Raw genomic sequence first — 21,582 nt, forward strand, 5'->3', positions numbered from 1 at the left:
AGTGAGATCCCTCCTAACACCTTTCTTGGATGTTTTCTGAAAGAAAAAAACTGAAGAATTTTTAGTAGGACTTTTGGCTGTGTGTTTTTCTTAAGAAATGATTTTTTTAATTTTATTGAATTTTTTAATTTTTTTAATTTTTTTGTTTTTCGAGACAGGGTTTCTCTGTATTGCTTTGGAGCCTGTCCTGGGACTTTCTTTGTAGACCAGACTGGCTTTGAACTCATAGAGGTCTACCTGCCTCTGCTTCCTGAGTGCTTTGATTAAAGGCATGTGCCACCACTGCCCAGCTGCATTTTTCTGTGTGGAGGCACAGTTTACAATATAGAGGAAAGAGGACAACTTGTGGGAGTTTGTTGTCTCCTTCCATCATGTGGATCTGAAGGATTGAACTCAGGTCATCAGGCATGATGGCAAGTTCCTTTACCCTCTGGGCCATTGTGTTGGCCCTCCTTATTTATCTCAGAAAATTGTTATTGACATACAGAAAATTACTGCATTTCATATGTCAGGTTTATTTCCTGCTAGATTACTAATAAGGTGCTCATCAAATAGAAATATTTTCCTGTGGATCCTGTTTGGATAATTTTTGAATTAGGGATAGTTTTCAACTTTCTTTTCTTATTTATACTCTTTTACGTTTTCCTCTTCCCTTAGTGTTCTGGGTACGTTTTCAAGCCCATTATAATAGTGTCTCATGCATGACTATAGAGGAAACATTTCCAATTTTTCCATAGTTAGGATAATTTTACCTACAGGTTGTGACATACAGCCTTTATTTGGTTGAGATATATTCTTTCTATCTTTAGTTTCTTTTGTAATCTTATTATGAAAGGACATTGAAAAAAAACTCAAGAACCCTTTCTGTCCACTGAAATGATACATGATTTCCATACTTTAGGCTATTTATGTGCTGAGTTACAGTGATTTATGTTTCATGGAAATCCTCACATTTCTGGAATGAAAGCAACTCTATCATATTGTTATGATCTATCTAAAATAATGCTGAAATTTGCAAGTATTTATTAGTATTTTTCATCTATGTTTGTCAAAAAGGTACAATATATTTTTCTGTTTCCTTGTGGATTTCTGTTTCATCTATGTGGAACTGACACCAGGTTAATATGACATTCCTAAATTGAGAGAGGCTGTGTTTGTTCTTTTCTATATTACAGACAAGTCCAGTGTTAGCTTTTCCTATAAAATCTTAATGAAATTTGACAGTGAATAGGTCCAGTTGTGGAATTTTTCTTGTTGGGAGACTATAACTGCATTCCAATATTCTTAATATACTCCTAATTTGATTTTACCATGTCACATGTGTCTAAGAATTGAACTCTGTGTTGTCTGTTTTACTCAGTGTTCTTTTGCTGGTTGGTTCTTTTCTTTCTCCTCTAGTCTCCTTAAAAGTTTGTTCCTTTACTGAATTTCTCATTCGTGGTGGCTGCTTTTTCTTCTACATAAGTTTCTTTTCCATGTCTTTTTTTTCTTTTAAAAATTGGGGGGCATTGATCATTTTTTTCAAGTAGATTTTACATTTTCCTGTCCAGAATTTCAATTGTTTCTTTATGTTTTCATTTAGAACCTGAGAAATTATGACTTTTGAAGCATTGGATTGCCCTGGCTTTTCAAACTCTTGAGTTTTCTATGTTGCAGTTTTGATAACCACTGGTTTGGATATTTTCCCAAGTCTGATTTGGCGATCTTCCTAAGTGATCAGGTAACACCTAAACAAAAGAAAACAAACTACTGTATCAGCAGCACTCCAAACTGAACAAGATATAGAAATATATTTAAAAGTGGATAAAGCTAACTTATTCCACAAATGATAATATAACAAAAACTGATGAAAATAACTTGGAGTGATCTATAAAGTTAAAATTATTTAATGTAAAGGTGGAATCAGTAAAAGAAGGAAATAAAAAGAGAGAAAAAGAGGCAAAGAAAGGTGAAAATAAGATTATAAAACCCAGGAAAAATCATGGTGAAAATGTTATGATAACAACAGCAGAGTGAAAAGGTGAGAGATTTAAATTATGCAAACAAATTCTATAAATCAACAAAGGGAATAAAATGGCAGTCAAAGCTCTAAAAAAATAAAGCAATAGCGCTAAAAGTTTAGTAAACGGGAAAAAGAGGAAACAAGTGGACTAATTATTGGAAATCCCTCTACCAGGAATTGGCAACCATCTATGAGGGGCTGTTCAAGGCCTATAAGGTCCCAACATGGCACAGTTATTTTCCATGACTGCTGGTTGCTCACCAGAGCTGGGTGGAAAGAACTTATGCCTTCAGAGAACACAATTGAAATCAAACTAGAGCCAGGATGGAAGCTTCCTCCTTAATGATTAGTTGTCATTGTGCCCAAGGATACTATTTATGCAAGTTGCTGTGGGAGGAATTGCCACCAAATTCTTGCCCAGATGTGAACATTTACGAAATTGACCAGCCATGCAAGAAGTGCCCACAGGTGTAATAATATTAAGTCAGTGATCATGTTTATCAGTTGCTCTCTGATCAGATTTGAGACACACTGCAAAGCCTATGGCTTGGAAGGCTATCCCTCGCAGGGTAAAAGCTAATGCTACTGTTTTCTTTCACGAATATTATATGCTCATAAAAATCACCACATGAATAACTATGATTATATGCAGAGATTAGTGCTACTATCAGCTTTGGTGAGAGAAGCTCCTTTTTGCAGTAGACAGTGGTAACTGCAGAGATAATTCTGCAGTTCGTTGTCTTATGTATAAAGACTACTGAATGCTTAGTCACAAACGGAACTTCCATTTTACTTCCCCTGGATATTAGGAAACATCATAGAAGACAGGGTAGAAAAAATTCAAGGCAGAGGATAAAGTAGAGTAAGGTAGCACACTGTCCACACAACATTACTGTCACAAGATCTGCTCAAGATTGGGATATTTGTTTTACTTTTAAGAAATACATTTTAATCATTATGAAATATCCCACTATTCTCCTTGATGCTTCCCCGAATACACTTCCCCCAACCTACATAACCTTATTCTATACATAGAGTTCAGCATTTTTGCAGGCTTAATTAAATATTGTGCCAGACACATCCTGCTCTTGCAGCACTTATGTCAGTTGGCAGCTATTTGTGGTGACAAAGTTTTTTAAAAATGAGATGTGGGCACAATGCTTTAAGGACAACAATATTCAAACAATTCTTTCATGAGTGTAAGATATGCTTTTTTCTGCAAGAGTGTCCCACGTCTTAATCTCTTTGTAAAATGTTGACTTTGATAAGACACTCTTTTCTTATCCCACTATACCATATTTCTACCAATGTAAGTTCCTATGTGCTAACAATAGATTTACCCATCCCATATTTTAGATTGTATTTTCCCCCATTGAATTCTACTAGGGCCTATCATTGATTCCATATGGCTGGTGTCCAGGGAACTTATTCTCGACAGTTGGCACTATGTGTATTCCTGAAGCATTTTTCCCTATTCTGTGTATGCATGCCTTACTCTCCACTCCAGAACCAAAAGACATGGTTATGTTCCAAGCATTGTTTTCTCATATGTACCTAACTATCTCTATTGAGTCAGAAAAGTTCCCAGGACTAGTATGTGTAGTTAGTATTTCCAGATAAGAGATTTAGGAAGCATTAATGCTATGCTGAAACTTAGGGGGAAATATTCAAGAAAGAGCAGAATGTCCAGGAAAAGTGACAGCTATTGCATGTGTAACTGAGAAAGTAAAACTAAAATCTGCCCAAAGAATCATCAACATGACTAGAGAGAAAAGAGCCTGCAAGGTGCAGGAATTTTGTAGACTTTATGTACAATCGATGTGTGCTAGAAATAATAATGATTAATAATAGTAATAATAAGGCATTGTTAAGTTTGAACTGGGGGGGGCTAATAGAACCACATTTCCCTACAATGTCATAAACACTCACAAGCAGGCATATGGAAGTCTGGAAGTCTGTGACTTGGGACTCCAACTAACTTCAGAAAACAGTAAGTGCCAGGGGCCCAGACAGAGATCTCTATTTATCTCTGCCAGCTCTCATGGTTGACTCTAGGTTCCCTGATAAATAAAAGTAAGCTGCCTGTTTGAATTTGCAATGTAAATGACAGAAGCCCAAGATGGGCAAATTACATTCTATGGCATGTAACTACATGTTATGGTATGTTATCTAGTGAAGGCTCTGGAGGTCACTTTCTCACTTCCCTAAAAGGCTTCTGTTGCTTTTTCTGAAGCTCCCAATCTCCCTTTTCCTTCAGACCCCAACACTCCGGCATTAAATAAATGTGTGACCTCAAGCAATAGTCTTTGTCTTCAATGATATCAAAGGCCTTTCATGAGTCAGAGCCTTCTTTCAGAGCCTTCTAAAACTGGAGTCTGCCAGGTAGAGAAAAGGTCAATTGAAACTGGAGATTGTCTTTCCTAACAAGGTGGACTGCTTAGTTTTATTTCAAGTTGATACAAGGTAGAGCTATTTTGAAAGAGGGAATCTCAACTGCGAAAATGCCTCCACCAAATTGGTTTGCAGCAAGCCCAGGATGCATTTTGTTGATTGATGACTGATGTGGAAGAATGTAGATTACTGTGAGTGTGGAGAGTCACCCCTGGGATGAGGGTCCTGAGTGCCATAATAACTCAAGCTGAGCAAGCCATGTGGAGCAAGCCAGTAATATTCTAGGGCCTCTGCATGAGTTCATGCTTCCAGGTTCCTGCCTTGAGTTCCTCCCCAGATTTCCCTGGATGATAGGCTACAAGCTTCAAGGTGAAATGTATCCTTTCCTTCCCAAATTGCTTCTGGACATGATTTTTTATTGTAGCAATAGAACACAAACCATAAGCTATATGGTGTTCAAAATAGCTGCCTTTCCTTTAGAAGTTTCTCCCTTGATGTATCAGGAGGTTCTGTGGGCTGCATGGAGCTTTGTAGCATGTGGCTCTGGCATGCTATCTTACATTTCTGAGGTACCCTGGTTCAAGCACATGGGGCATGTTATTCTTCTAATTAGGGTTAGGCTATGTGTGCATCAGCAATAGGTCAAGTGAATGCATTGAATAGCCTGCTTGTTAAATGAGACACCTGGAAGCTCAATGGTCCTGATGGAGTTCTCATTCTCTACAGAAGGAAACATTGAAACCTATAAGTGGTTTTAGAGGACTATCTCGGGCTTCAGGCTATCTTATTCTACAGTTAATTTTAGATAGACTCAGCTCCTACGAATCAACCACACTAAAGCTAAGCTTTAACCTGAAATTCTGCAGCTGGACTTCACCCTCTCTATGTCTACTTCTAATTATGCTGTTTCTCAGCATTCTGTGGCCGATTGAGTCAAGGCTCCATAGCATTTTACTTTTCCTTGTTATCTGTCCTCAAGATTAGCTCAAATTTAAACAACATGTCCCGTCTCAAAATGGTCTCCAACCACACCACTCTAAGACTTTAGAAGTAATCCAAAACAAATCTCTTCTTGTGTTATGATGTAAGGTCAGTGTCCACAAAAACCTCACAAATAAATCTTAGGCCACCAGAACCATGACCTTGTCAAATGTGTAAGACTAAGTGTTTGTTTTACTCTATTCTCTCTTCCTTCTCCTCCTTTGTATTTTTAAGGCAGGGTCTCAATCTAGTCTGGAACAAGCTAGTCTGAAACACACTATAAAGTCAAAGATGGCCTTCAACTTGTAGCAATCCTCCTGCCTTAGCCTCACAAAAACTAGGATTACAAGGCGATGCCATTGGCTGGCGCTCACTGTGATGTGTGTATGTGCAGGTGTGAATTGGTAAAAGCAGAGGGAAAAGATCCATGTCATATATCTTATTTAGTCACACATCACGTTATTTTGGAGACAGGGTTACTCACGGGAAAGATCATATTAGTAACTTAATGAAAGACAGAGAAGGAAGTCAAAAAAATAAAATTAAAGGTGAAAGGGGACTTAACAGACATTTTGGAGAATCATAGGGACACACTTAAAATACTGTACTCCAGCATACAGGCAACCCTAAAACAAATACATAAATTTATTGATATATAAGATCTACCAAAGTTAAGTCAAGATCAGATATGCAATTTAAAAAGAACTCTAACAGCCTTCATCCAGTAACTGATAGAAGCAGAAGCAGACACCCACAGATAAACACTGAGCTGAATTCCTGGAATCCAGTTGCAGAGAGGAAAGAGTGATGAACAAAGGGTCAAGACCAGGCTGGAGAAACCCACAGAAACAGCTGACTTGAACAAGAGGGAGCTCATGGGCCCCAGACTGATAGCTGGGAAATCAGCATAAGATAGACCCAGACACCCTGTGTCAGTTAAGAGGCTTGGGCAGTCTATGGGGCTTCTAGTATTTATCCCTAGCATACAATTGCACTTTGGGAGCCCATTCTACATAGATGGATACTCTCTCAGCCTAGACACACAGGGGAGGGCCTAGGCCCTGTTCCAAATGATATGCTAGATGTTGAAGATTCCCCATGGAAAACCTCACCCTCCCTGGGGAGTAGAAAGGGGATGAGACTGAAGACTGTTCAGCCCTACCTGGCATGTCTACATTATAGTGCTTTGTCCCAAGGCTCAGGGATCATTTCCTAAGAGAAACTGGAAAAAGTGTAGCCAGAGGATTAGATGCTATGAAGCAGTTGCACATAAGATTTCATGTAGTTTGACAACATGCACAAAACCCATTCAAACTCAAGCAAGGTCCAATCACATATCAAGAGGAAATGTGGGCACAAACTCCCATGGCTAGCCAAGGAGCTATTGACAATTGATAGTTTCTTGGAAAGGGAGAGTTAGTTTTCTTGAAGACTGCAGCCCCTAGTAAGGTAACTATGCTGCGATGGAAAGTTATACATCCAAGAATATATGTGCACCCAAATTGGACTTGAGGAACTAAAAAAAAATGATTTAAAATTTGGATGGGTACAGAAGGGAGATGGATTTGGGAAGAGTTGGGGTATGAGGATCAATATGATCAAAGCACATTGCAAAACCTATCACAGAAATAATAGAAAAATAAAAATCACATATTGAGAGATTGTTTAAACTATATACGTAGCATTTTCTCTTTCATCTCTAAAAACATATGGTAGGCAAAGATGTTAATGTAGTCATGAAAATAACTATATTATTACATATACATGTATATGAAGAATTTAGTAAAATATAAGTCAAGCTTCAGAAATGTTATAACTTGGCTCAATTAATTTCAGAGGGCAAATATATACTTACTAAAAGATCTCACTCGAAATTCATTCTTTAATATACATGAAGAAATTGAACTGAGGATGTTCATTCTAGGCACACCTTATACAAGTTTCCTTTGGTATCTATAAATGAAATGTTTCTCATGCTCAGCTAAACTTTGAAATAATAATTAAATAGGTTTATTTATTATTTAATAGGAAAACCTTAAGCAGTTGAAAAATAAAAGGCTAAATATAATTTTCTTTATCTAATCTTTAATTATAGACATATACATATAAATTATACCAAATAAATACATTGAAATTTTTGGTTCTTGTTTTTGTTTCCTGGTAAGTCAGTATGCACTGGAAGCACTAGGAAATTTAAAGATTGTCATTGAGTTCAAGCCAAGATTAATAAAAATACTAGACCAAGCGAATTTTAGCTTTTAAGTAGAGTAATTATCTCAGCCCTTATTATTGAGTCTATTGTTGTCATCAGCCTTAGAAATGAAATACTAATATGAATGAGATTAGACTTACGAAAATGTGAGATGGTATCCTATACAGTGTTTATTCAGAAAATACACCCTAATGGAAGCTACAAATACAATTAAAAATGGGAGGTATTAGAAAAGAAATTTTCCTCACAAGCCAAGCTGTACATTAAAATTCATTCGTGAGCATGTTTTGTATCCCCAGTAACATCAATAAGACCCATATAGAATTCTCATACTTCATGGAAACACTTTGTGTAACATAATCCATAAAGTATGAATTTTCAGCTTCTTTTAATTCTGCACTAACTCTATCATCATCACTTCATTGTCTCTGGACAGCAGAGGCTGCAGATTTTCTAGTCTAGTAGTGAATTGGTATGATTCTCTACTCTAATTGCCAAGCATTGTCCATCTATCTTAGAAAATGAAGCAGAAATTCAAAACAATGCTCAATATATATTTAAATGTTACAATGAAAACAGAATTCTAACTGTACATGATTATGCTAATTTAATTTCTGTTTTAATGAAAATAGTAATTTTCTACAAATTTGAAATAACTCTTTTTTTTTACATTCTGGTAGTTTTTTTTCTATTTGTCATTTTTCTTCTTTTTAAAATATTTTTGTTGCTACAAGACATATTTTGTTTTTAAAACTATACAGAAATATATAAACATTCTCATTGTAAGAACCACAATCAACGATGGGGACAGTAATATGGCTGAAAGTAGCAATTAGAATAGAATGAATACCTTTCTACTCTCTGAACAAATGTATTGTACTATTTATAAGTAATATAGTACCTTGTTATCATAAATTAATTAGTTCATAGCATACCTAGAAATGTTACGAGGAATCTAAAAGTCTTAATGTGTTTATTTCAGTAAATTTTAAAGTCTTAATTTTATAAAGTTGATGTTCAGAATGGGATCAACCATTCAGTACAGCTGAATCATCAATGATTGCTCATTACAATATTTAGTGGATAGAGGGACTGGACAAAAGAAAGCCCCAGAGCAAACATTTAGAACTATTTTTATGACAAATATGGTTGATATTTTAATATGTGTGATATAACATGTTAATTGGTTTAATTTAGCCATGCCATTGTGAACATACTGTATTATGTATCATAATTGTGCATGACTTTATTTATGAGCTAAATAAATGAATGGAAGAAAAGAACTATTTTCATTATAAGCCAGTTGCCTGGCATAAACTGAAGGTAGGACTGGGAAACACAGAGACCCTGTACTCACTGGAGAATGCACTGAAACCTTCACCCTCACCCAGCCTTTATAATTCATGTTTGAGATTCAAAGAACCTACCTCAAGCCCGAGGATGTCTGGGATCCAGCAGTTATTTCAGAATGCCTTCAAGCCAGAAGGATCCATCAACAATAGTTATTCATTTTCAGAAAAGAAAAGTAAAATTATTACAATGAAGAGTGGGAATATTCAGTTGCCAAGCTCTGTGATTTCTTCACTGCTGACATTGAATAGTGTGAGAAATTTTGATAGCTCAATACTATTCCAAATCTTGCATTGAAATGCTGCTAGGAGAATGGTAAACCACATTCACAATAATGCTCCAAGTCTGTAACCATAATTCCATTTCATTTATGGATTATGTCTTCGGTGACCTAGCCACATGGTTGAATTCCACTTCTTTGCCAGGTTTAATATACTCATTCTAGTAAATTAGGAAATATCATCCATGCTGGTAGAAAACATCACTGTAACAAAGTGATGAATTATTTCAAATGGAGGAAAAATAAGTATTATTTCATATACTCCATTGGATTTTTGCATTGAGAGTAGACTGAAGGGATGTTATCAACATAGAGGTCATTGTCACCCACTTAGCAAGTTCAGTCTAACCGTGAAACATATTTTAAATACCTTGAGACACCTGAATAATGAGCATAATCTAAAATTAGAGACAGCTTTGTGGAGCAAGTGACATGAGACACTTCTTGAAGATGGGTAAAATTTTGACAGGTGGAGACACAGAGGAAAGACATTTGGGGCTAAGAAATTGATGTGGAGAAATGTTCAGAAAAATGACAAGTGCATTGGTGTGGATGGAATGTAGGGCATTTGAGGTGGATGAAAGAAAAAGTACAACAGGGATCCAAGAAAAGGTTTATAGTCCACAATGAAAATTTATCAGAACTAGTAAATGTCTTAAAAGGAATACAAATACCCCATTTGCAAACATTCTACACAAATTTTACAATAATGTTTTTAACAGCAAGAGAGTTGAACAATTTGTAACATGCTTACTGTAGTTGGTGTTCAGGCATTTCCAAGATAAGAATTATGATTGCAATCTGTGACTTATCATCAGTCTGAACAAAAATAACCATTTAATATCATCACTAATAAAATTTTTTGTAGTAAACTTTTTCCACGAAGCAAACATTAAAATAACATAAGATGTTCTTGATTTCTTATTTGTTACAGATTTATTTAAATATTAGGTATTGATAGCTATTTTTATAAAAAGAAAACACTTTAAAACATTATCTTTCGATATACTTCATGTTGTTTTAAAAAATAGAATGTGTAGAAAGTGAAAATTACTCTTTGGATCTATGATATCTTTATAAAAATAAATGTGGTACATTGAACCCAGCCACTCAGAGTGTTGTGGCAAAATGCTGTCACCTCCCACAGCCTGTGGATGGCTGTGCAAGGGCAGTGTTAGCACAGGGAAGCCTGCTATTGTGTGGCCTAGAGAGAGAACCAGCTGCTGGGAGACAGACAAATACAGGCAGAAAGGGCTCTGCTGAGATGTGTTTGCACACAGCCTGGGGGCAACTGGGGAGCCTCTTGCCAGTTCCTCACACTGATGCATTGCCAGGTGGATGAAACCTGAATGAAATGCCTCTGGGGGATCACATAGGGACATGCAGGAAGCAGAACACAGGGGCAGCATTTTATCAGCTGTTGACTTCAGACTGCTGCCTTCACTTAGGGGGAACTGTCTGCCTTTCTTTGCATGTTGTCCTCAGTTTCCCTAGTCCTTCCAGTCATCCTCCCTCCTAGTGATTATCTTACTTTCTTATCAATGGACCAGACTTGGTTAGAGTCTTACATTCCACATTGTAAGGACTAGTTCACCCTGTAAAGGAGTTCCAAAGCAGATGGCAATTTTTCCAATGACAAATAAAGTCACAAAAATAGATAGATAGATAGATAGATAGATAGATAGATAGATAGATAGATGTGGTATATGCACATTGGAAATCACATTGGAAAATCAGATAGATATGAAACCAAACATCTTATTATCAGATCCAGAAAACCACTGGAAACATTTGGTATATTTTGTTTTATTTTCAAATAGTTAATTTGTATAATATTTTATAAAAATGGAAGCATTTATTCCTTTTCATAATTATTAATTTCATAATTATTAATATTGTATAGCTATATTTTCCCCTTCCTTTCCCTCTCTCCAAATCCTTACACATAACCCTCTTGCTCTTTTTGAAGCCATGGCCTATTTTCTTTCATTAATTGTTACATATATATGTTTATGTACATTCTTAAATGCATAAAGACTGCCTGTTCTATCTGTGTAATGTTATTTGTATGCATGTTTTCAGGGATGACTATTTGGCATCACACAACCAACTGGCATACTCTTCCTTGCACAGCCTATTGTTCCTGCCTTGAGCATTTCTTAGTTACCTGTAGTTTTTGTGTAGAGTTGGAGCCTCTTGGGCTTTCACCCACTTATGCCTGTGTATCTACTGTTTGTTTTCTTGTTCAGCTCATGTTTAGGCAGCCATGTTGATGAGAATTGACAGGCATAGCTTCTAACATTCTTAGAAGACACAGACACATAAAATTCTCTGTTCCTCTGGTTTTTACAGTTTTTCTGACCTCTTTTTAAAAAATGATCTATGAACCTAAAATATAAGACTTACAAGACGTGATTAAGACTACTAAAAATGATGCCAATATAGAACTCTGGGTGTGTAGGAAGAAATAAATATGTAGAAAGAAGTAAAAATAGAATAGAACATATAAAACTGAAAAAATAATCCTTTATAGGTTTAGTTATAAATTTATAGCTTTGGACTTGAAAATACAAATGACATATAAAGGTTTAACTCAATATTATATGAAGGTTAAAATTAAGAGCAGTAAAAACATAAGGATAAGATAATAAATATATTAGAGTTCTTTAAAGGGACAGAAGTGATGGAATATTAAAGAGGCTTTACTAGAGTGGCTTTCACAATGGCTGACTCTCAAGGGAAGGCCAAGAATCTAGTTGCTGTTGAGATCACAAGACTGGCTGTCTACTCAATCTCGACCTGGGCCTGGATTACTGGAATATTCCTAGAAATCATCCGATTTTCAGTCTATGTTGGAATTCTGAATAAGTAGATTCCAATACCAGGGAAAGAATGGTTTAGTCATAGGGTAGATGAACTTTTTGACAACAGTGAGGGCAATCAGCATAAAAACAATATCCTGCTTTCTATTACATTTTAAGCTGGCCATCACTAGAAGATGTCATACATATTTAGAATGGATCTTCTCATCTCAAATGATCCAGTCAATAAAAGCCTTCTCATGTATCTGGATGCTTGGGTTTGATTCCAGATGCAGTTAACAACCAAGATTTCTGACAACAACAAATAAATAGAAAAGAAAAAGAAAAACAGTAGAAGTCAAATTTTTATCTCCATAAAAATATTTTTTAATAATTATAAAGCCCTAGCAATGTTGACAACAAAGGAAAAGAGAAAACAGATGTATCAAAACAAAGACTTGAAGAAAATGCAGCAAGATAAGGAATACTCATATTAAAAAGAATAATTTTAAATTAAAGAAGGCACACTTAACAAAAATGAGGTGATAAGCATCTTAGAAAATAAAAATGAACAAAATTGATATAAAAAAGAGCAAATAATTTGACTTGGCTTTTATCTAACACATACACACACACACACATACAGACACATTTGAAATTCACCAAATCTTTCCATGAAAAAACCTCTAAGTTCAATTGGTTTCTCAGAAGAGTATCTGATGGGGGAACTCCTTCTGTGTGTGTTTATCTTATTGGTTATTGAATAAAGCACTGTTGTCCAATAGGGGAGCAAGATAGGTAGGACTAGGAGTTGAGGAGAATTCTGGGAAATGTAGTAAAGAGAAGTCGTGTGATCCAGGCAGGAAGTGACATAGCAGGCAAACTCAGAATATAAGCAGGGACAAGCAGGAAATCCTTCTCTTCTTCCTCATCTCTTCTCTGTGTGGTCGCCATGTCATCGCCGGCAAGAGAGGACTCATACAGCCAGGTCCTTGATAAGTTAAGTCCTTATAAAACATATAGATTAGTAGTTATGGTTGATAATTAAGACTGAGCTAGCAAGTAACAAATCCTAGTCATTGGCCAGCAGCATTTTAACCTAATATTAAACTCTGTGTGCTATTTTGGGAGCCCACATGGTGGCAGGGTTTGGGCAGCTTGGTAGAATGATTTATTGTTACAAGTTTCATCAAACATTTAATGAAATCTTGCTTACATACATTCAGAAAATTGAAGACTTGAGAACAAAGCATTCTTTATTTTACCATAACCTGAGAAGTACATAACAATAGAAATTATAGAACAGTAATCTCATCATAGCACTATGGTATTTTTGAGATTTTTTTGTTTCAAATCTACTGAGTTCCCTTTCTGTAGTGCATTACACTGTTACCAAAAGCAGGAGACAATTCCATATACCAAAAGCAGTAGACACAGTTTCCTGTTTACTTTGTCCCCACCTCTTTCACAATGATTCTGATGGCCTCCCATGGAATTGAAACTTGTAAAGGATGTGGGCTTAATTACAGGAAAGGAACCCTAATCAGCCTTCTGTGTTTAAATGAACTTTCTGACAGGTAGTGAGATTTGTTCCAGGGAATTACACTATTTCATTTTTCAACACTGTTTACTATGTTAATATGCTTGACAGCTGGAAGCACTTTAATCATCAACAGAAGAATTAGTAAATAATAGTAAAATTAATGAAGGTAAATTACCTAATTCAAAATAATGCTTAAGAAAAAAATTAAGTAAACTATATGTACACAAAATATTAGAGATAGTGCTTCAAATTTTTTTTTATTTCAAAGAGAAGATGTCCATTACACAATATGAACTAATACATGGTCATATAAGGTTCAGTACACATATGCACACACAGATACACAACACAGATACACACACACACACACACACACACACACACAAACATGCATGCACGTGCACACAACCTGCAGTGAAAGAATAGGCACAATATATATGTCTTATGGAGTTTGGAAGAGTGAAGGAGGTGAGGGTAGAATTATTGATTAGAAGGAGCCTGAAAATTACTGGAAGTAAATAAACATTTTCTTTAAAAATCTTGAATTATATATTGAGGAAAGAGTTGCACAATGAGAACTGTAAAACAATGAAGAAAGTAATGGAAAAGCAAACCCAACAATGGAAAGAACACCCATGTTTGATTTTCATGAGTTTTCTGAGTTAACTTAAGAAAAATTGCTGTGTATATAACAACTCCACAACTCCAAGGATTCTCATTTTATTTCAAACCTTTGTTATTCTTTTTGTATATTTGGTTTCATTGTGAGCACAGGAGAGTGGGAGGGAGGGAGGGAGGAATATGAGGAGAGTAGAAAGGGAGAGAGGAGGAGAACATGAGGGTTCAGGGAAGATGAGTTGGGGGAAGAATAGAAAAGGAGAGCAAGAAAAGAGATACCTTAATAGAGGGAGCCATTGTGGGTTTAACAGAAATCTGGCAATCTCCAGGGACCCACAACTAAGAATCTAAGCAAAGGTGGAGAGACTACCTTAATTGCCATCATAGAGCCTTCATCCAATAAATAATGGAAGTAGAGGCAGAAGCAGAGATTCACAGCTAAGGACTGAGGTGAACTCCTGGAATCCAGTTGTAGAAAAGGAGGAGATATGAGCAAAGGGGTCAAGACCATGCCGGGGAAACTGACAGAAACAGCTGAGCTGAGCAAGTGGGAGCTCATGGACCCCAGTCTGACAACTGGGGAACCAGCATAAAGCTGAACCAGGACCCCTGAACATGGGTGTCAGTTGGGAGGCCTGAACAGTCTATGGAGCCTCTGGCACTGGAACCAGTATTTATCCCTAGGGCATTAATGTGTTTTGGGAGCCCATTCCCTATGGAGGGTTACTCTCTCAGCCTAGACACATGTGGGAGGGACTAGGTGCTGCCCCAAATGATGTGACAGACTTTGATGATTTGCATGGGAGGCTTCACTCTCCCTGAGGAATGGATAGGTGTTGGGATGTGAGGCTGGTGAGGGGAATGTGAGGACCGGAGGGAGAAGGAACTGGGATTTATAAGTAAAATAACATTGTTTTTAATTTAAATAAAAATTAATTTAAAAAAGCTACCAACCATATCTACCCAATGACAAAGACATTTAGCAAAAAAAAAGATTTTTTCTACAATAGAATTGTCAATGGAAATATATATTTTAAAAGATATGAACCAAATGTGTCTATAGGATTTAAAACATATCTTTTATCTTATAAAATATATCCAATGAAGTGCATGAAAGACCATTCCTGCAAAGCTCTGAGCATAATGTGTTATTTGATTTGGGCAATGCAAGCTTCTACTGTGTTCTGTATTCTTTTTCATTCACATTTTTCTTTCTTTCTTTCTTTCTTTCTTTCTTTCTTTCTTTTTTTTTTTTTGGCTTTTCGAGACAGGGTTTCTCTGTGTAGCTTTAGAGCCTATCCTGGCACTTGCTCTGGAGACCACGCTGGCCTTGAACTCACAGAGATCCTCCTGCCTCTGCCTCCTGAGTGCTGGGAATAAAGGCGTGTGCCACCAACACCCGGCTTCTCCATTTTTCTTTTCTTATTTCTCTCTTATACACACAACTTCTCATCTCTTTCTTACAGCCTTTTATGTTAACCTCACGTTCATATTCTTTAATCTCATTAGTTGTCTATGCCTTCTCTTCATTTTAAAACCCAACAGTTTTGTGTTATGGTTATTTTCAGCCAAAATATGGGGAATGAAAAGTTTGCATTCCTGTGGCCTAGACTGTTAGTTATAAGTTCCCACAAAATTAGTTAGTGAGAAAGGCCATATCCAGCTGAATGGTAAACAACTCAATTGAGAAGTTTTGTACTCAGTGAAGTATTAAAATAGAAATGCTTAATTTTATTTAATATTTGTGTCTATTGTTCCCTAGTAAACCATCCCTAATGGACGAAAGGAATTCTAATTATTCTCTGGTCAGCATTAAATCAATTATTTCACACTTAGAAATAGCATAAAACAACCTCTTTTTTCAAATTTTCCTTCCTTCTCCTATTTTAAAGATGAGGACATTTGGCTGATAAAATAAGGGTAAGGTCACACTAATAGTCAGTAGCAGAAACAAGGCTTGAACCCAGGCTCTATGGCTACAGAGCCAATAACCATTTTATTTAGAAAATTAAAATATAAAAATCTCATAAAGCTACAAATCATCACTTAAGACAGAACTATATATGTTCAATATATTAAGGACTTATCAAGGTCTTTTATCTAATACTGCGATGTACAGTATGTGGTACACAGGATATCATATAACCCATGCATCCGAAGGTACATTTTGAAACACACAGTCAATTCTTGCTACCTAAGAGTAGTTTGGTTTTATAAAGCACTACAAACACATAATTAGTGAAACCGAATAACTGATCCTTGTAAAATTTGGTTTCCTTGGGAAACTAAAAGGAAATCATTATAAACGTGTGGACATTCACTTTTCCAAATAGGTTGATCTGTAGACTTGCTTTGTGCATTTTTGTTTAAAGATACTTATATTACATGTTCTTAGCTTACCCACATGGAGTTTATGCCCAGAAAATCTCTAAATCATGCTTGAAGAAGGCATACCTGTTAATATTTTCTCCACAGACCCATTGCAGCCGTATTTGGCTAAGTACAGAATGTGTAGGGAGTATTGTAGGCACAAACAAACAAATTCAGATAGTATAGAAATAATGGCATTAAATACACCATGGAAGTGATACTTATTTGCAGTATGAGAAATGAAACAAATGCTAGACTAGTGTAGCCTTTTTCTACCTTAGCCTGGAGATTGTGCATCAAGCAACTTCACCTTTTCCATGCTGTGCACATTTGCACATCAGAGAAAAAGTCTCTGAGCATTGACATTAGGGTCCCGATACATTTTGCAATGTAGATTAACTTACAAACTTGGGATCTGAGAAGTCATGAAAATCAGTTGTGCCTCATTTTTTCTGGGGAGAAGAAGATTACTTATCTTTCAGGTACAAAAAAATATAATTGGTGTCTTCTTGATCAGAACCAAGGCCATAAATAATTTATAGGTTAGCATTAGTCAAGGAAACACTAAATGTTGAGTGATATGAATAGCATCATATTTGGCTTCTCTATAGTTGCTTCTATTATAGGTTGATGGCCGGCAATGCTTCACATTGAGAAATGAAGAACAATTCAAATAAATAAACATTGAAAATTAATTAACAACAAACAGCTAAATTTGAAGTTCTAGTGAACAAATAGCCTCATATGTTAAGCTCATTAACTGATATCACTGTTAGCAATGGAACACTCATGTGTATTGCACAATAATACAAGTTCTAGTTACTTCTATAGTGGTAAATTGGGCATGACAAAAATCTTAGAAGTAAGCATGGAAGAAATTGACGCTAACAGTGCCAGGACAAGGTTGGATTTTATTTGAAACCTTTGAATTGTTTTTGTTTGGGAAGAATTTGAAACTTTCCAAGGATTCTGTTTCTCCATTTAGTGATCACTGCTAGAAAGCTAGCCAAACTTATGATCCAAGAGCACATTATTTTGGATTCATCTTCCTAAATATCATTTAACCTCTGTTCCAATTTTCTAACATTTCTTCCATTTACTGCTTCATTTGACTACAATGATACTGTTTCATTTTATCATAAATGATGCTGAAAACAAGAATCAGTGTATATGAATAATAGATCCTGTGTATGCAATGGGTGTTTTACTACCTGCTTGAAAACCCATGGGAAATGGTGAAGATTAGTAAATTCACGGTTGTTTATAACCCATGCCCAAACTAAAAGCTCAGGTTTGTATTTGCCTAACATTTTATTATGTCCTCCATGGAAGGTTTCTTAAAGGATGGACCCTGGGCCAGCATATCAGAAAAACTAGAAACATTTTAGAAATGAAAAGTCCTCGGTATCACATCAGGTTTATCAAGTTAGGAAGCCTGCAAAAGGAACCCAAAAATCTGGGTGATAATAAACCCCAACATCATGAAAGATGTGCATTTCACATCTTCCCATAGACAAGTATTGTATGGATTTCATTCAGGCTCGCCCAACCCCCTCCAAAAAAAAAAAAAAAAGGAAACTTCAATTTACTAGTTTCCACTTTGACTCTACGCTAAAATTGATTAGAAGACATTTTAAATTATGATACATAGAATGCATCTCATAAAGTTTGTGTCAGGTAGGAACCATTATCATGGTCTTTTTAAAGCCCTCCCACCCTTACCATGTTGAAGTTTACAGTCAAACATCAAGGACCAAGCCAATGTTTGGAATCTAAAGGTCATAAGTCCAGCAAAACAATTATCAACTATGTCTAGAATCTGAGAGGACTTTAAGTTAAATCTTTCTTTAAGAACTTTAACGGAATAGGGAGGTATAATGTTATTTTGAGAAATCAGTAGTCTGAATTCCTCTCCCACTTTGTACAACAATATAAATACCAGATAAGTCAAAAAATGAAATATTTAAAACAGTTGGTGTATGAAAGTGCTAGAATTATAGTTAATGGTAATTTTTGCAAAATCTAGATACGAAAAAGGACTTAGAATACCCATGGCATAAACCCAAAAGTAAGAGCAAGAGGATGGAGCAATCCCAGTGCCAAGCAGGTTGTGCAGGATAGCGTCCTTTCGTTATAGTAGGTGGGTGACTACTTGTGCTCGCTCTCCCTCCCTCCCTCCCTGCCTGCCTCCCTCCCTGCCTGCCTCCCTCCCTCCTGCCTGCCTCCCTCCCCTGCCTGCCTGCCTCCCTCCCTGCCTGCCTGCCTGCCTCCCTCCTCCTCCCTCCCTCCCTCCCTCCCTCCCTCCCACCCTTTCTCTGCCTTCCCTGATGCATCAAGTATTCATTGATAGGAAGAGGATAATACTTATCAATACTAAAAACAAACTTGTCAGTGTCTTGGCTCTTTTGTAGCTCAGTTTCAAGGTAAATGAATATGGGAGGAAAATTCTCGCACGTATTTTGTCTAAAGAAAGGGAATGAGAATTCTCTTAAGAGCAAGAGAAGTTTGAAACCTATGTCAAGACTTGCACCTTGCATCTTCTGGAGATCTTCAGGAGAGTGGGCTCTTCCGGAGAGTCCCGCTGCCATCACAGCAACAGAAAACCAATTATAATGACTTTGTGACTGATGCGGTGCAATCCCAGTACATCAGAGTAGCTGGGTGAAAGATGAAACTACCCTGAAAACTGCACCACAGGAAGCTCTGATAGCGAACAAGGGGACCTTACTTCTCATGGCTGTAACAAGAGGAAAGGCCAGCAGATGGCAGCATGGACTACCGCACAGTGGGGGAATCCAGCCATCTTAAGAAAGGCCTGCCACTTGTGGCTGCCTCCTCCATAGATGTGAAGATGAACTAAAAATGCTGAAGCTCCAGACACATTATCCAATACCATGGCTCCAGGCGACCCTGTAGTTTCCATACCTCTCCAGGAAGAAGTGGAGCAAGAGGAATTGAGGAAACTCAGCGCTGACATGGTTGAAACTGAACTTACTGTGATGACTAGAATATGTACACCTATTATTGGGTGTAACAGGAGGGATGCATGGAAGATACTGAAAAATACAAGTTAAGTTTGGCTATTCAAAAGGATGGTGTCAACATGTAATATATGCAAATATATGAGAAAATCTTTAGAAATAATACTTTTTTTCCCATGGCACAAATCTTTTATCAAAAGACAAAGTATGTGTCTCCCCTTAAGAAGCCATGACCACATTTGTGTATATTCCCATTCTCTTGGGTATCTTTGTAAGCTTCTCTAATGCTTAAACCTAAATTAAAATATTTTTAATAAAATCTTGCTCTGCTTTCCAAGGAGATAAAGGATAACAAATATAATGAGCATACCCAAACAAGAGCCTAAATTCTATCATATGCAAAACCCCTTACTACCCCCTACCCCAATTACTTTTCATTAGGCAAAAAGGACAAGAAGGAGAATTATACAATAAAAACTGGGACATTCATCCATCTGGAGTATGCTCTCATTACAACAGAACAAAGCAAGCAATACAATGAGTTGTCCAAATTTTAACTTTGCACATTGAAAGAAACTTGTTTTTCCTATCTGGTATGTTCAATATTGAAAAATTGGAGTATTTGACTCTAGATGATGTTAGCTACAGCTACATTATCAAAGAATCCATATGCAAGTGGTCCTTGCCCTCTTTGTCCAGGCCAGAGGAATTCTGTATGAAAATCGTTAACTGATTTCAAGTGTCTAAGGTTCTAATATGGCTAGCTACAAAGATCTATTCATTCTAACTTTTTTTCATTTTTCTCCCCACTGATGACTAGAATTAAATTTGATTCCTCATCAAAAATTTAAATGATATGAATGCATTTTCAAACTAATATAAGCATTAATGAAAAATAATTATGATTGTTGTAATTATAGGCATGTGTGGTGGTACTGTTAGGAGGTGTGGCTTTGTTAGAGTAAGTGTTCCTTGGAGGAAGTATGTCACTGTGGGGGTAGTCTTTGAGGTCTCTTTTGTTCAAGCTACACTCAGTGTGACACACAATTGCTTCTACTACCTGTGGATCAAAACATAGAACTCCCAGCTGCTTCTCCAGCACCATGTCTGCCTGCATGCTGCAATTGCCATCTACCATGAAGATAATGGACTAAACCTCTAAAGTATAAGCCAGTCCCAATTAAATGTTTCCCTTTATAAGAGTTGCCACTGTCATGGTGTCTCTTCATAACAATAGAAACTTAAAAAAAAGACAATATATATCATCACCATAATCTGTCAAAGTTTACATTAACATTTGTTGTTTCATTGCTTTATTTTGCCTCTTAATTCACACTCCTTTGAATTACAATTTATGTCTATTCCTTTTATTTTTGCTGCTGATCATGAGAGCAGCGGATATCCTTATCCCCAAGTGCCAAGAGCAGTCTGTCAATAACGACATGTTGGAGTAGAAGGAAAACATTTAACTCAACACTTTCTCTGGGATTAATTTAACCTTGTGATATTAGAATCTAAGCAATATTATTATAATGAAGTGATCTAATGTTATTAAACCTGTTTATGGATTTTTCATAGTAACTTATGATGTACTCTATAACACACGCTAAATTATATTATAGAATGGAGTATCTTTGGGGTCTCCCACTGATTGTTCTGTCATGACACTTTCCACATTTTTGAGACATTTTGATAAACTAAAGGAATGTCACCTCCTTAGTATGCTGGCATAGAAACTTCTCTTTACTTACTTTTACTTACTTTATTTACTTTGCTTACTTTTAGAAAGGTTTAATTGGTTTTAGACAGACAATCATTTTTTAACAAGTTAATTGGTTTGGGAATGATTGGTAGATATAGTTATTATTTCTAGTATGATATGCACCTTTTTTCATGAAAAAGTATGTAATTCAGTATTACAGTATGCATTATACAAGTTACATTTTTAAATGAATTATGTTACTTTGTAGCTTAGATTTTAGGGAGATTACAAATGATATTTAAACATGATTCCCACAGGAACAGAGAAATGGATAAGTGGGAAAGGGCTTTG

The 21,582-nt window shown here is 36.3% G+C and overlaps 1 long non-coding RNA gene across 1 annotated transcript; it reads left to right on the forward strand.

Moving 5' to 3' along the window:
• Positions 1 to 1,058: 1,058 nt before the first annotated feature.
• Positions 1,059 to 21,259, forward strand: LOC113832637. The gene is made up of 3 exons (XR_003479969.2): positions 1,059 to 1,720; positions 18,575 to 18,688; positions 18,960 to 21,259. It is a non-coding gene; the product is annotated as an uncharacterized LOC113832637 (long non-coding RNA).
• Positions 21,260 to 21,582: the final 323 nt, after the last annotated feature.

The sequence above is a fragment of the Cricetulus griseus genome, assembly GCF_003668045.3.
Source record: "Cricetulus griseus strain 17A/GY chromosome 1 unlocalized genomic scaffold, alternate assembly CriGri-PICRH-1.0 chr1_0, whole genome shotgun sequence".
NCBI classification, from domain to species: domain Eukaryota; kingdom Metazoa; phylum Chordata; class Mammalia; order Rodentia; family Cricetidae; genus Cricetulus; species Cricetulus griseus.